The sequence below is a fragment of the Coenobita brevimanus genome, chromosome 75, assembly GCF_032717465.1.
Source record: "Coenobita brevimanus isolate Jiangsu-jjx chromosome 75, ASM3271746v2, whole genome shotgun sequence".
NCBI classification, from domain to species: domain Eukaryota; kingdom Metazoa; phylum Arthropoda; class Malacostraca; order Decapoda; family Coenobitidae; genus Coenobita; species Coenobita brevimanus.
In genome coordinates, this window is record NC_137028.1 from 13,095,726 (window position 1) to 13,111,037 (window position 15,312).

Sequence of the window (15,312 nt, forward strand, 5' to 3'; positions counted from 1 at the left end):
CTGCTAGCAGGTATTTTACTTGACTTGGAAGACAGCCATAATAGTAGAGGTATTACTGATGGCTGTACCTAACTCCTCCATCTCGACAAGTCACTCGTTAAGAGATTTAGTCGTCTGAAAATTGCTAGAATATATCTACGAAAAAAATGTCACCAGTTTGAAGGAATCACACACACACACACACACACACACACACACACACACACACACACACACACACACACACACACACACACACACACACACACGTGCATATATACATGCACAGCAAAGAGGAGGCAGACAGACTGATTGATTTTGGAACTTGATGTGAGAAGTTGAGATCGAGAAACAATTAATGGGACGAGGAGGAAGGGATGACGAGACCAGACACCCCAATCTCTCTCTCTCTCTCTCTCTCTGTCTCTCTCTCTCTCTAGTTATGAAGCAGTGAACGGAGGAGGAAAAATCGATGATAACAAAGCATGATAAATAAGGTGTGACGAGGGGAGAAGAGAGGGTGAAAGAGAATAAAGAGAGGAAACGATGGCAATAAAGAGCAGACAAGAAAATAAGAGATAAGGCACACAGAAAAAAGTAAGAAAATATGGTGAATTGCGATACAGAGCCATTGACTGAAAATGAAATAAATGAATCTGAGAAAAGGAATTGGAGTAAACGAGCTGGGAATAAGAAGAGGGCAGTGTTGATTGATTGATTGATAATCAGGATTAGTTCAGCGGCAGTGGTGACGAAGGGAGGGCAGGGGAAGAGAGAGAGAGAGAGAGAGAGAGAGAGAGAGAGAGAGAGAGAGACAGAGAGACAGACAGACAGAGAGACAGAGACAGACAGAGGAGTGGAAGAGAAAGACAGTGGTGACAGGCTTTCCTTTTCTCGTCAAGCTTCTCTTTCTCTTAGTATTATACATTCCTCCACCCTGGACAACTTTCAACTGTACCCTCAATTCTCTAGTCTCTCTCTCTCTCTCTCTCTCTCTGATTTTTCTATATCTCTTCTTCCTCTACTTATACTACTACAACTGCTGCTGCTGCTGCTACTACCACTACCGCCACCTCCACTATTACTATTACAACAACTACAACTACTACTACTACAACTACTACTACCACTACTACTACTACTACTACTACCACCACCACCACCACTACTACTACTACTACTACTACTACTGCTGCTGCTTTTAATACAATTTCTGTTATTACCACTTCTACTGCTACCACTACTACTACAGCTGCTACATTTTCTTTACATTGCGTCCTTTTTGCCTGTTTTCCTGTTCTCTTGTAGTGCCTAATGCTTCCTTCTTTTTTTTCTAGCCTTGCATCTCCTCCCACCGCCTCCCACTCACCGTTTCGGCCTTCCTATCATTTTCCCACCCTCCCTCCCTCTCACCTTCCCTCTCCTCCTCCCACCTTTACGGCCTGTTATCTATCCCCCTCCCCCTCATCCATCCGACCATTCCCCTTCCTCCACCCACCCCATCCATCCTCTCACCTCCCCACCCCCACCCCACGCCGCCTCACCTGCCCGAGATATCACAACAGGTACAGATTGCTTGTTGACGTTCCTGTCGCAGCTTCTCACATTCGGACTGGTTTGACGACGTTCACGTACCGGGTCCCCTTCACCTTCCCCACTTTCCCCAGCTCCGGCTTCTTTAATTAGCCGGTCTCTCTCCTTCCTTCTGGATCTTCATTAGGTTTTGCAGACACAGCAAGTTTTTCTGCAGCTATTGTTCTTTCCACCATCCTGCTTACAATAAACACACACACACACACACACACACACACACACACACACACACACACACAATATCTCACTAGCTATCACCTCTGCAACCGCCTTTCAAAGTCTGCCTTTTCTCTTAACGTCCAGTCTTTCAAATGCAATGAGTTCAAGAATGTTGATGTGACCGGTTCTTAATTTCGTTTTTTTTTTTTTTTACCATCATTATTTTGGACGAAAAACTTTCTTGCACATTTTTACCTCTTGGTTCCTCGTATTTGCAAAAAGATTACTAAGAACAGACAGTTTAAACTTCCACGCACATCCCACTTCTTTCTTCTCCAGCTTAGGCCTTCCCTCCCTCCCTCCCTCCCTCCTCACAACCTGCCCTCGTCACCGGCTCAATACATCATCTCAGGTCCACTCCCGATAAACGGTTTCTCAGAAGCCACGAGCCTGAGGAGGCAGACAGATGGATTACACTCAACAGGAAACCTTGCTTGTTCTCGGCAGCATTTGATTAACATACGTAAAAAAGTAAGTAAATGATCGATTACGGGATGGATCTTGCTGATGTATGGAGCAGCTTCCGTGTTCACCTCCTAATGAAGCAGGTTAATGTTGAGCTGAAGTTGCAAAATGCAGACCAGGTGACTGGAGAACGCACAGGAAGCATGAAGTAAACATAAGAGTGAAGAATTTTATGCTCATTGAACTTATCCTTTTCTTATGGTGTGTGTGTGTGTGTGTGTGTGTGTGTGTGTGTGTGTGTGTGTGTGTGTGTGTGTGTGTGTGTGTGTGTGTGTGTGTGTGTGTGTGTGTGTGTGTGTGTGTGTGTGTGTGTGTGTGTGTGTGTGTGTGTGTGTGTGTGTGTGTGTGTGTGTGTGTGTGTGTGTGTGTGTGTGTGTGTGTGTGTGTGTGTGTTGCCAAAATATCCCGAACTGCTGTGGACGAATTTTAACCAAACCTTCAGGAAATAGCAACTATGTGGATGTGCAGAAGCCAGTTACTTATTGTGAGGATTTGATCAAAGACGGCCAAATGCCAGCCGGGAGCGATTAGTATTCGGCCCTCGAATGCTTTAGTTTCATTTGCTAAGTCCTACCCATCCTCAAGAGTCTAGAGTACTACCCGTAATTATTGATGTTATATTCAGGTCAAGTTGTGCTGGTAGGTGAACAGGGAGAAGGGGAAATAAACTTTGCCTAGGAATTCGGAATGGAACTTGGGTTCTTCCGGTCGCGAGCTGCATGTGCCAACTCAGAACGCCTCCTTCCCAAAATATCAGAGAAGGGTTTAGGGATACTCTAATCTTTTCATTTCGTTTTTTTTTTTTTCTTGCTTTTTTGCTACCGCCGACAATTTTAATCAGCTAAAGGCTAACTTTTCTGTGAGGAGTAAGAACAATCTCTATTTACCTTTTCAGAATGACGACGTATTTTTCTTCATTCTTGCAATCACCAGACGATATTATTTAACTTCGGAAAGACCTCTAGTATAAACAAAGCAAGAAGGCAAACGGACTCCTGATTAATTAATGAAGGCTATTTGTTTGCCTATCAATGTATAGCATTTTTGCTATCAGAAAATGATGTACCATGCATTTAATGTAACTTTGCACAAGCCTTGACTCTTTTGTTAGTTCTGCATTTTAGAATTATCCATAATTTACCATAATAAACCAAGGATGATACGCCTTGCCTTAGAGACCAGTCATGAACTATAGAATATCTAACTATGAATCAGAAAAGTAATCTCACTTCAAATATATAACGATAAAACTACACAATGAATATTCAAGAACAGATTGACTCACTTTGTCCGTCATAAGTTATGCTATCTTTAGTGATGAGATTCAATAAGATAACACTATAAGGTATGGGTAATATTAAACGATGGAAAGTAGAGAATATAATGCTTTGTAAGAAACTGCTTATATTCTGGTCCCGCCTTTGTAACTGAATATATTTTAAACAAAACGGATGGTTATTATCAAGAGAGCATGAGATCGCATCATATAATTGTAATAAACTGAGTGAATGCCAAGTCTCACTATCAAAGGAGGAGTATAGAGCAAGAACTGATAAGATCTTAGAGTATTATGCTCAGATATAAACCGACTAGAGTTCTAAGAGTCAGGCATTTCAGATGCCTATATGCGCACATATTGTACAGCCGGTGATAGGTGTCATACCGTAGTGGGTGGATAATCGTGGCCAAGAATTAATAATTTTACTCAGACGTCACAGTCTTCTTTTTTCTAGCAATTATCAGACTATTTTATTCAGAATATGAGGGACTTCCAACTGGAGAGGTTAGATACTACATTCATTAACCCGTTCAGCATGAGGCCATTTCTAACTCGAATGAACTCATCTAGAGGTCGCAAAAATAAGCTGTAAGAATACCTGTACCACCATAATGAGCAGTTACGGAAACTATGGTTGGGTAAGTATCGGTTAAACAGTGACAAGAGTGATCTTAACCCTTTGAATCACATGACGTATTTTACTGAATCAAGCTCTCTACTTCCATATGATTAAAATAAAATCCTCATTAAAAGTTTATGAAAGCTATATCATACCCCTCCAGTTCGAAAATCTCGCCTACTCATAGCAGAGCCGTCTGAAACAACGGCAAGCCCAAGCCAAGAAAGAAGCCATTGAATAAAAGAAAAAGTTACTTCACCTCTGCAAAGACTCTGCTGTTGATGAGCTCACTGCTAGACCAGAATTATAGGTGTCCACCGGCAAAGAGTACATAACTGAGAAAACAGTGAGTAATTGATTGATTTAAATAAGGCGCCGCAACAGCACAGGTCATATGGCGCCGTTAAAACAATACGGTAAAATCAGAAGCACAGAATGATAAAAATACTAAAAAGAGCCAACTAAAAGAAAAGAAAAGAAGAAGCTACAACTTACTCAACAACCCAGCCTCCTCCACAAACAGGAGGACCTCATGTCCCGGGGAGAGAGCCCTCTCTCCAAGTATCAACGACATCTCATAAGTACCATGAACACCCCGACAATGAAATAGAAATCGCTCACGCAGTTCCACCAGGCTGGGACACTCCACTAAAATGTGGCGCACAGTAAGGGGAACCAAACAGTCATCACAAAATGGCCATGGCCCCCGGGACATGAGATAACCATGTGTGAGACGCGAGTGACCCGTACGAAGACGGGCCAATGCAGTCTCTGAACGGCGTCCCCGCACATGGACATACGTCCACGGACGGTATGTCGTAGAGGTTACCTCCCCCATCTTGGTCGTAGCAACCAAAGCCTCCCACTGTCCCTGCCAACTAGCAAGAACTGCCACCCGAATGGAGGAGTACAGGTCACGAAATGGAACTGGGAGGGAAGGAGCAGCCCGGGTCGACGCCTCCTTAGCCAGCCTGTCTGCCCGTTCATTTCCCAGAACACCAACATGCGCTGGGACCCAGCAAAACCCAACACTGTAACCCCTACGTTGGAGAAGATAAAACCACTCGAAGGCAGACAAAACAAGGGGATGAAGTGAAGAAGGACCAAAATGCTGAAGAGCAGAAAGAGCACTGCGAGAGTCGCTAAAAATGGTAAAAGACGAGATGGGAAGAGTAAAAATTAACTTGAAAGCTAAAACAGTGAGTAAGTATATCGAAGGGTGTATATTTTACAACCTTCATACTGAGGACGAATTCAGCACTAGAACAGAGAAGAGGACTGATCTTCTTTTTTCATAAGCGTTTAGATTTAGAACAAGAAAGACTACAAAGAGAGCATAGCTTAGAGTGCTATTACAGCAGATTTCTGACCGTAGGAGTTCAGTAAATGGGTAAGTCACCGCTAGTAAAGAGAACATGATGTGGGAGCAGATAAATGCATAGGGTATACTTTAAGGACTCCATGTTGCGAACCAACTCGTTATTAGAACAGAATAGGGTACACTTGAGGACAGGGCGATATCTTTAGCAAAAAGGTGTAGGACCATGGAAAAAGGGATTATGATCATGATGATGATGATATCAAATCCCGCATAATATCTTTACTGACTCTTGCCCCAAACTGACGTACTACTAATTTTGTGTTGAGTAAGGGTGAGGTGGTGCCGAAAATGTTACAGGTGACGAAGTTTAATTGACATTAACACTTACCGACAGTAGGCTGCACTATAGATGCGGTGAGGGTGGGGTGGCGTCCTCGCGATAAGAATACATAAAATAAGAAAGGACGAAAATGTTGCTGATGAGGAACAGCTGATATCAAGGACTAAATAATTTTTACTGCGGACTATCCCAGTACTAGAGTAAGGGTGAGGTGGAGTCCGCTGGCGTATCCTGCAACAGGGCTCTCGTGTCACCTGTCCGCAACAATACTCCAGACATCTTCAAGGACCTTGCTATCTCCTCATCTCCAAACCTGTTGTCTCCTTATCTCTCCACGGTCGCCACCATCTTGATAACTAAATTTCCTCCCTGGTTCTATTTGTTTTTGCTTTTGGGGATCTCTCTCTCTCTCTGTAGCGCCAAGTACCGAGGTTTATTTACCGTCTACTTATTCGGTTATCATTGGATGTCTCTTAATTTTGTCGGCAGGGAAGGGTTATTTTTGTACTCTGTGTGTGTGTGTGTGTGTGTGTGTGTGTGTGTGTGTGTGTGTGTGTGTGTGTGTGTGTGTGTGTGTGTGTGTGTGTGTGTGTGTGTGTGTGTGTGTGTGTGTGTGTGTGTGTGTGTGTGTGTGTGTGTGTGTGTGTGTGTGTGTGTGTGTGTGTGTGTGTGTGTGTGTGTGTGCGCGTGTGCGCGCGCTCGCGCTCGCTGTTTTGCTGCTGGCTTAGTTAAATTTGCGAACGATACTGCCTCTGCTTTACTTCTTTCCCTTGACTGTAGCCGGGTGCTGTGGGATGAGTGAAGTCCGTCTGGTGCGTGTTGGAGCAAAATAGGAAACTCGTGCTTATTGGCCAACGCGTGGATCCAGGCATTTTTAACCATCTCTGTTGCGGTGGTTATCTCTTAGCTGAAATATATCGCCTAACGTTAACGGGAAAAAAATGCAGTTCTTATGTCTCAGTTAACCATTACTGCTCAGGGTTCCTGTCTGAAGGACTTTGCTGGAAGGGTCCTCAGCCAACCGCCCTCCTCCTATCGGTTCATAGTGGTGAAGGTATTAGGTCCGTACCATCGGGTTCCCCCCTTCATTAACTTTTGCATATGACTAGTTCCGTCCTCATTTTAGGACACTGCGCACAAATGGGTTAAAGGGACAGTCCTTGGAAGACGGGTAACCACTCTTAAGCTAAATTAAATAATTTGTTGGTGGTCAGAGTGAGGACGTTAAAGTTTTTGCCATTGTGGATAAACTAGAAGCAGCAACTGGGCGAAATAAACTATTTGTTGGTGTCCTTAATAGTTAAAATTTCTGTTATCGTGAAAAGGGTAAATGCTGTATAGGTTTATGTTCTATTAATTACTGGTTGATTTTCAACACCCCTCACTAAGGTGTGTTCTTCCTTTGAATGAACTCGTTTTTGCATCAACAAAGATATGCTTAAAACAATGCCTTCGTTGTGGAAGTGTTAATGGCGTTTGCTTGTAACCCTGTCAATACCAAGGTCCTTACTTTTAGCAGAATAAAGTCTTCAGGAAGCAGCAACATGGAAGACGTCATCGTAATGAATGGGTTAATTAGGCTGCATATGGAAGCAATTTCTCTTCTCTTCCCCGCCGGTGTTCTTTTTCAGCAGACTAAAATTGTCCAGAGACAGCATGAACAAAACAGAAGAGATATCATCGTACAGCAAATGTTAATTCTAAGAAGGGTGGAAATAATCGAAGCCTTAATATTTCGTGCCGAATTATGGTATGGAAGAGACAAGCAAAAATGCGGTGGGCATGGAGGCAGTAATTCACCCATCGCGTGTGCCCAGGATGCAGCCGTGTGAGCGCTTGCGTGCGTGTGCGTGTCTTTGCGTGTGCACGAGGGAGGAGGGCGGGCATTGCGTGCAGACCGATAGCTCACTCCTCCCCCTCCCTTTTTTTTTTTTTCTTTCATTTTCCCGTCCCTCCCACACCCGCTGCACCACCGGGCCTTTTCCGCCTCCCATCTTTTCCATTTCTCCTGGCGAGGCTTCCCAACCTCCAAAGCATTCTTACTAATGCAAATCTCATTATTTCATCATATCCCAGTTCTTTTTACCTACGTGACCAATTATTATTTCAGTAGGTTTTTTTCATCCTAGCTACCTCCAATCTAATTGCTTCACAGGGAGAGTAGTAAGTGTTCCCTGAGGCTTATGGGCTGAACAAGGTGTGTTCAGGCATTTCGGTTTGAAATTGATTTTATTTTCACTTTCGTTTAATCGACTTTCTTGAGAAGGGACAACGTTTCCAGAGTTTCACCTTTGGCTTCTACGTAAATATATGGTATAATATATATATATATATATATATATATATATATATATATATATATATATATATATATATATATATATATATATATATATATATACACAGAGAGAGAGAGAGAGAGAGAGAGAGAGAGAGAGAGAGAGAGAGAGAGAGAAACTTACTTTTCCCCATCTCATCTTCTCGTAGGTGCCCTTCCCTGTCACACTGTATTCGGCTCCACTCCACTCCCTCCCGTCACACACTATTCTTCCTCACAAATTTTCATTCTACCACACCTTTTTCCCCGTCAAGCTTTTATTTTTTATTGTGCATAAGGATAATAGAATTACACACATTTTCACCCAGTTTTTTTTTTTTTTTTTTACTTTCTACCTTGCGCTAAGTGAAAATGTTAGTTACCAGATATGATGTGACAGACAGTATATCAAATCCTGATGTAAAGTACGTTAATAAAATTGTAGATATCCAATTCAAGGGCAAACGTCAGTCAGACTTGATGGAATTTTGATAACTGGTGCATTTGTAAACTAATTTTCCGATAAGAAAGATATCTATAAATTCACTGATCAAAGACTCGACATTTCCTGTGTTCTGCATGAAAATTAAAGGACTAGATTTACAATGGGCTATCTGCATCAAACGACAAACCACAGGCGCAAGAAACATGAAAATAAAGTTACAGACACCACTTAAAAAGAAATTAAATGGTTTATAAATTACCCAACACTTTCTTACCTCGTCTTCAGTTTTCATGACCATGTCTAAAATGTCATCTAATGGATTTGGCTTGATTTCCTTGAGCTTGACCCCACCACCACAATCTTCAGTAATGTTATGCTCATTATCACGGTCTCCTGACTTCACCGCTGCTTCAAATATCGCATGAAATTAAAATTAGACATTATTTTTTTCTTCACTACCCGAGGCAATACTTCAATAACCCATAATTCCACGACCACCACGACCAGTTACTACCACCTTGACGACCACACCAGCGTACTTGATGATTATAACAAATTACATGTCTCTCCGTATCAGCATGTTCCTCCCCTGTTATTGTCTTCTTTTATGAATCTGATGACCACCAATTACGGCATTTTCGTTCAGTTGCTCAGTAACTTTAGGATGACTTTAATTCAATTCCATCTTCTTTTTGACCTTTTGTGTCGGCGATTATGTTCTCTGAGTTGGCAAAAAAGAAAAAGGTTGATACAATAATAGCTTTTGATTACAGAATTAGTAACAAAAGAGTAACTGTTCGCAGCATTAACCGTCTTATAGTCAGAATATCAAGTATTTTATGTCAGATAACTCCATACGATTTTTATCAGGTGAGAGTGAGTTAGTGGTCACATATTAAATAAGCCAAGGTAAAAGGTGAAGCATATTTTATATCACAAACATCACCGCCAACACTTTGCATCGTCATTGCCATTCCTATGCCTCAGCTTACACTGTCACCACTCCACTACCATTACCATCACACTACTATAATTCCCACTACCATGCAACATAATCACCAATACTACCATCGCCATCACTATCATGATCTCTGTTGCCACCAGTTCAAGTCAATGTCATCACCACCACCTTGTCACCATGATCACTTCAAATTTCATCAATGCTTTCAACAACGCCGCCAACACCATCATCACCAAGCTATGCCACCATTACTACCTATACACCAGCAACTACAGTATATTACCACAACTCAGTAACATCACCACCACCAAACATCGCCACCACGAGCTCACAGGAAATTCTTACCATCTCACTGTAGGAAGGAAATGATATTGTGTTGGGAGGCTGTATCTAAACATCTGACAGCTTTTTTGTATGGGTCCGGGAGCTGGCCTAGAACCCTTAGCTAGTGGGGTGAGGGTGAGGTGAGGGGGGGTGAGGAGGAGGAGGAAGGCGATATGGAGAGACGATAGGAAGTAGACAGAGCGGGAAAGTTGGAGAAGATGGAGAAGTGGTCATAACGAGAGGAGAGGATGAGGAGGGAAAGAAATGGAAGTGAACTTGATGGTGGAATGCAAGAAGAGAACGTAGAGAAAAAAGGATAAGTAGGGTTGACGGATAACTGAGAGAGAGAGAGAGAGAGAGAGAGAGAGAGAGGATGAGGAAATTAATACGGGAAGATAGGGAGGGTAATTAGAAAAGTCGGGTTTGGAGATAGATGACAAGAGAGAGAGAGAAAAAAAAAACCTCATGGTGAGCGGGAAGAGAGGAAGTGTATGGAACGGGGAAGAGAAGGAAAGAGTAAGGTAAGAGAGTAGGAAATGTTAGATAAAAGAAGATAAACATCATGTGAAGGAAGGGTGGGGAAAGGGTGATGATGAAGAAGAGAAAGCGGATAAGAAAGGACAAAAAGAAGTAAATAAGATAAGGGAGTGAAGGAAGAAAGTGTCGAGATACATAGGGAAGGGAAAACGGAAGGATGGCGTAGAGAAGGAAGATGATGTGGAAAAAGAAAGGGAAAATGAGGAAGGTTAGGTTGTTGAAGTAAATGTTGCGAGGGAAGAGCGAGGTAAAGGATAAGGGCCTGTGAGAAATATATAAAAAAGTGAAGAGAATAAGAAATGAAGAAGTTAGAAGGGGGTACAGGAATGGAAAGGGAGGAGATGGAGGTGCAAGAGGGGAAAAAAATACGGGATAAAAAAGAGTTTAATAAGAAAAAAAATGAGCAAGAAAAGGGGATGAAGGAAATGTAAGTAAAAATAATGGAAAGTATTGGAGATGAGGTGAGACATGTGGAGAGTGAGGAGGAAGAAGCGAAGAGGAAATTAATGGGTAGTAAGAAGTATGACGTAAGGGGAGAAGAACTATACAGGAAGAGAGAGGGAGAGAGACAGGGCGATGAGCAGGAAAGGGTTAAGAGAAGGTATAGGGAAAAGCTACCCAAAACAAATAACTGAAGGATGAAGAAGGAGGAAAAAAATGGATGATGAAAGGAGAAAAACATGTAGGAGAAAGAGTAGAACACAGGAAATAGTGATAATGGTAAAAGGAGAGAGAGAGAGAGAGAGAGAGAGAGAGAGAGAGAGAGAGAGAGAGAGAGAGAGAGAGAGAGAGAGAGAGAGAGAGAGAGAGAGAGAGAGAGAGAGAGAGAGGGATAGTTGTATAATAATGGTAAAAAAAGGAGAGCAAGTGTACATCACAAATAGACAGATAGATCGAAAGACAGATAGATAGATAGACAGATACGAGGAAAGGCAAAGAATGGTACAAACTATAAAAAGAAGGGAATGAAACAGAAAATGAGTTGCAGTATATCTGGAAGTACTAAAAAGGTGAACAGAAGATAAAGAAAAAGAATGTGAGAAAAGGTGGGAAAGAAAAGGGGTTCGAAAGACGATAGTTTGTGAGTCGGGATAAAAGGGGAGACGGAGGAGGGAAAAATAGAATAAGAGAGACGGGGATGACGAGGGGCAACACAGTGCAAGGGGGCCCGGAGAGAGAGAAAAAAAAAAAGGAGAGAAAAGGTAATGCAAGGGAAGGAGGCAAGGAGGGGGAGATGGTGAGCGATGTAGAGGGAGGCGGGTAAATGTTAGGGAGGAGCAGTGGATGATAGGGTGGTGGTTGTAGGCTGCTATGTGCGGTATGCAAGAGGTGCAGTGGTGGTGGTGGTGATGGTGGCAGGGTATGGTAGTGTATGTGATCATGGTGGCAGAGTATGGTGGTGAATGTAATCATGGTGGCAGTGGTGCTGGTTAGGAAGATGCCGACTGGGAAGTAACAGTGAAGGTGATAAATGAAAGAAATATAAGTGGTGCTGGTGAAGGTGATGTCGGGGGAAGTGGTGATGATTATGAAGATGCTGAATGAGGGGTAGTAGTGGTGTTCAGGATGGGAATATTATAACTGGAGGTCGTGTTGGTGGTTATGGTACTAACGAAGATGGTGCAAAGAAAAGCTCATGCTCTGAAAAGGTGCTGGTTGTGGTGACGGTGACATGATGTACTTCCTAATATCTATGGTGGTGACAACTACAGTGATGATGGGATTTAATGACTTGTAATAATGGCAACGATGGTGTTTCAGATGATGGTGATGACAGTGTTGGTGGTGGTGGAAGTGATGGTGTTGTGAGCGATGTTGTTAGTGGTGGTAGTAGTGGAGATGGTCGTGATGGTGATGGTAATGGTGATTATGGTAACGATAACTGCGGTAGCGTGGCGAGGGCAGAGCTGGTAGGTGGTTGGTGGTTGCAATGTGTGGAATGCAAGAGAAATATTTCTCGCCAAAAGGTGCTCGTCCCTAACCTCTGCTCCTTGGTAAAGGTGGTAGTGGTGGTAGCGCTGGTTGTGGTAATGACAGTGGTGGAGGGGTGCTGATGGTAGTAATATTAATACAAATGGTGGTTATGATATTGGAAGTAGGAACTAATATCGTGTCGGGGTCGGTAATGGTGGTTATTAGGACGATTGTAGTGGCTAGCGGTGGTGGTAGTCATGTACTGTAATTGTGGTAGTTGTGGTGAAGGTGCTGGTGGGGGGGAGATATATTAAACTATATAAATGTGTATGCTTCTGACATGATATTTTGCAAATAAATTTTCTTTACAATATACTTTATATCACTGATTTTGTCAACTTTCACTTTTTGCCGTTATAACAGCTGGTAAAGTAAGTGTCCATACGCACGCGTTTCTCCCTATCGCTTATGATTTTTTAACTGTTTTCTCATAGCAATTTTTGACTAGAGACTTACAAAATAGTTATCACCTGTAGCTCCATACATCGGTGTTACCGCAGCATATCAACGTCATCATCCAGCACACCTTACGTAACTGCACACTAATGTAATTTCCTCCATCACTCTACACTGCACCGAACACGCGCCAGCCATGAATTGTATTTCCTGCTCATGTTTGTTTCTGCAGCTTAATAACTGGTTAAAGGTTAATCAGAAAACTGATACATAAAGAGATAAAATTACTTCGATTTTCATAAATGTTTTTAATTTCTTGCTAGACCAGTAATGAAAAATACAAGTATTCTGAAGAAATAATGATCAGTTCGTGGGGCAGCGTGACTCCTGTGTATTCCTAATGCATTCTCCACCCTACAATGTACCATAAAACACAATGGTCAGAGGAACACCGACGACACCTGGATGGACATCACCCAGAGAAGCCCAAGAACGCTCAAAGTATAGTCCAAGTTTTTGCCAAGGTTGTCCCGGAGATTCACTCTAACAAGAGCACTAGCGCCTTTTTCAGTGCTCTTCTCCCCTCCATCTCAAGCTACTTCTGAACTCAGATTTTGATCTTTTTTATTTTAGAGGCTGTAGAAGTAATCGTGTGGTGACTCATTCTTCTGCAACTTGAAAGGACCATTGGTAATTCTTTTCTGGGAGTGCAGCAATCGTGTGTCTTCAACACTCAAGTCTCAAGTGGGTGTTAAAGGCGATTTTACTGTGGGCCTAGGATCCTCATAGCACATTCTTCTTAGCTTAAGCGACTTGTCTGTTCGTTTTTTTGTATAGGTATACAGTATATCATATAAGTAACAGACAAGAGAATAAACTGTCACATGCATATAATATGATATAAGCGAGGTGTTAAAGTGCCCCCTAAACGACGAAACTTTGAGCCCAGGATGCAGCTCAGCTTGATCACGTCATGCCAGAGCTTATCAGGCTACCCCTCTGTGCTTATCATGGCAAAAGATCGAAAGCTTAGGATTGCTGCTTGTCAACTGCACAAGGGTAATAAAGGCAGGTCATCAACTTTTGCTGCTCCAATCATCCCTTAGAGCAAGGCACTCAACAATCGATTTTACTTCCAGGTCTCAATAACATGACCCACTTGAAGAAAACTAAGTATTGCCTGATGGCCTAGCAAAGAGGCAGGATTGTACAGTAGTATGGCAGTCGCTCACACGTCCATGCATCAGACACCCTACTTCCTTCTCACTTCTTTTTCTTCTCCACCGGTTTTCCCAGCACTAGATGTTGAATGCCTTGGTAAGTTGTATCCATCTCCTTTTATCCTCTGCATCTTCTTCCGTCAGGTTTCTCTCTAATATCAATCTTCAGTCCATCCTCCACCTCAGCCTGTGACCACCAAGACACTGAGCAAAACAGATGCACCAGCACCTGTCACTCACACCACCCATCGCACTCAGTACAAATAACAATTCTCATTTACAGCCCTAATTTTCCAATACCCAAACTATAGATTCACTCTAACTTCCCATTACTCACACTTTAGATTCACTCTAACTCCTCAATACCCACACTTCACACTCACCCTACCAACCCAGTATCAGCACTTCACACTCACTCTAATTCCCTGATATACGCACTTCGCATTTACTCACCCCAGTGCCCACTCTTCACACTAACGCCATAATATCCATGCTTCACACAAACCAGTCCCACCAACACCCACAAGTTAAGTAAGGTGTTGTGTGGCGAGACGTGGATATGAAGTAAGAATACCGAAATAATTTGCTATATTCATTTATGGTAAGCCAGACATATCAGCGAAATCAGACGAAGCTTGGGACATAAACAAAGTGAGTGGACGCTGGAAGTGTGGCATGTCGCTGATATCTTTATAGCTCTATTAAATGAACGTCAATTTTGGTTGGTAACAATACACTCTTTAAGCTAATTTTACTTCCTCGGCTTCGATAAGTAGTCTGGATTTAAATTGGCTCATTTTGTGAGGAATTTCCGTGTATTAAGGAATATCAATGAAATAACGAAGGGCTATAGATTGATATCCTGACGTTTATCACAAAGTTTCATCAGTCAACCAGCTGCATTCATAAGAAAGCCCGTACGCTCCAGCTATATTATAAATTCAGTGAAGGTCTACAACATTTAAGAGTGATTTCCTTGTCAGCTATGTTGTAGTGATATTTTGCCGATCCTAAATTTCAAAAGACAAGGGAAAACTGATCACTTACTTAGAAAATCATGAACATCGATTAGTTCGACATTTGTCAGCAAAAAAACTTTTATTTCAGGCCATATTACGAGAGCTGTTAGTGAAATTCTGCCTTTGTAAAGTATGAGTACAGAGACAACAAACTTATCTATCAGGCGAAGAACGGTTAAATCTGTTAGATGGAAGGTGCGCGTATCTAAACCAGTACTTTACCAAACAAATAACTAGGGAACGATAGCGATAATGACGTTGACTGACGATGGTGATAACGATGGGGACTCCTGATAATGACGGC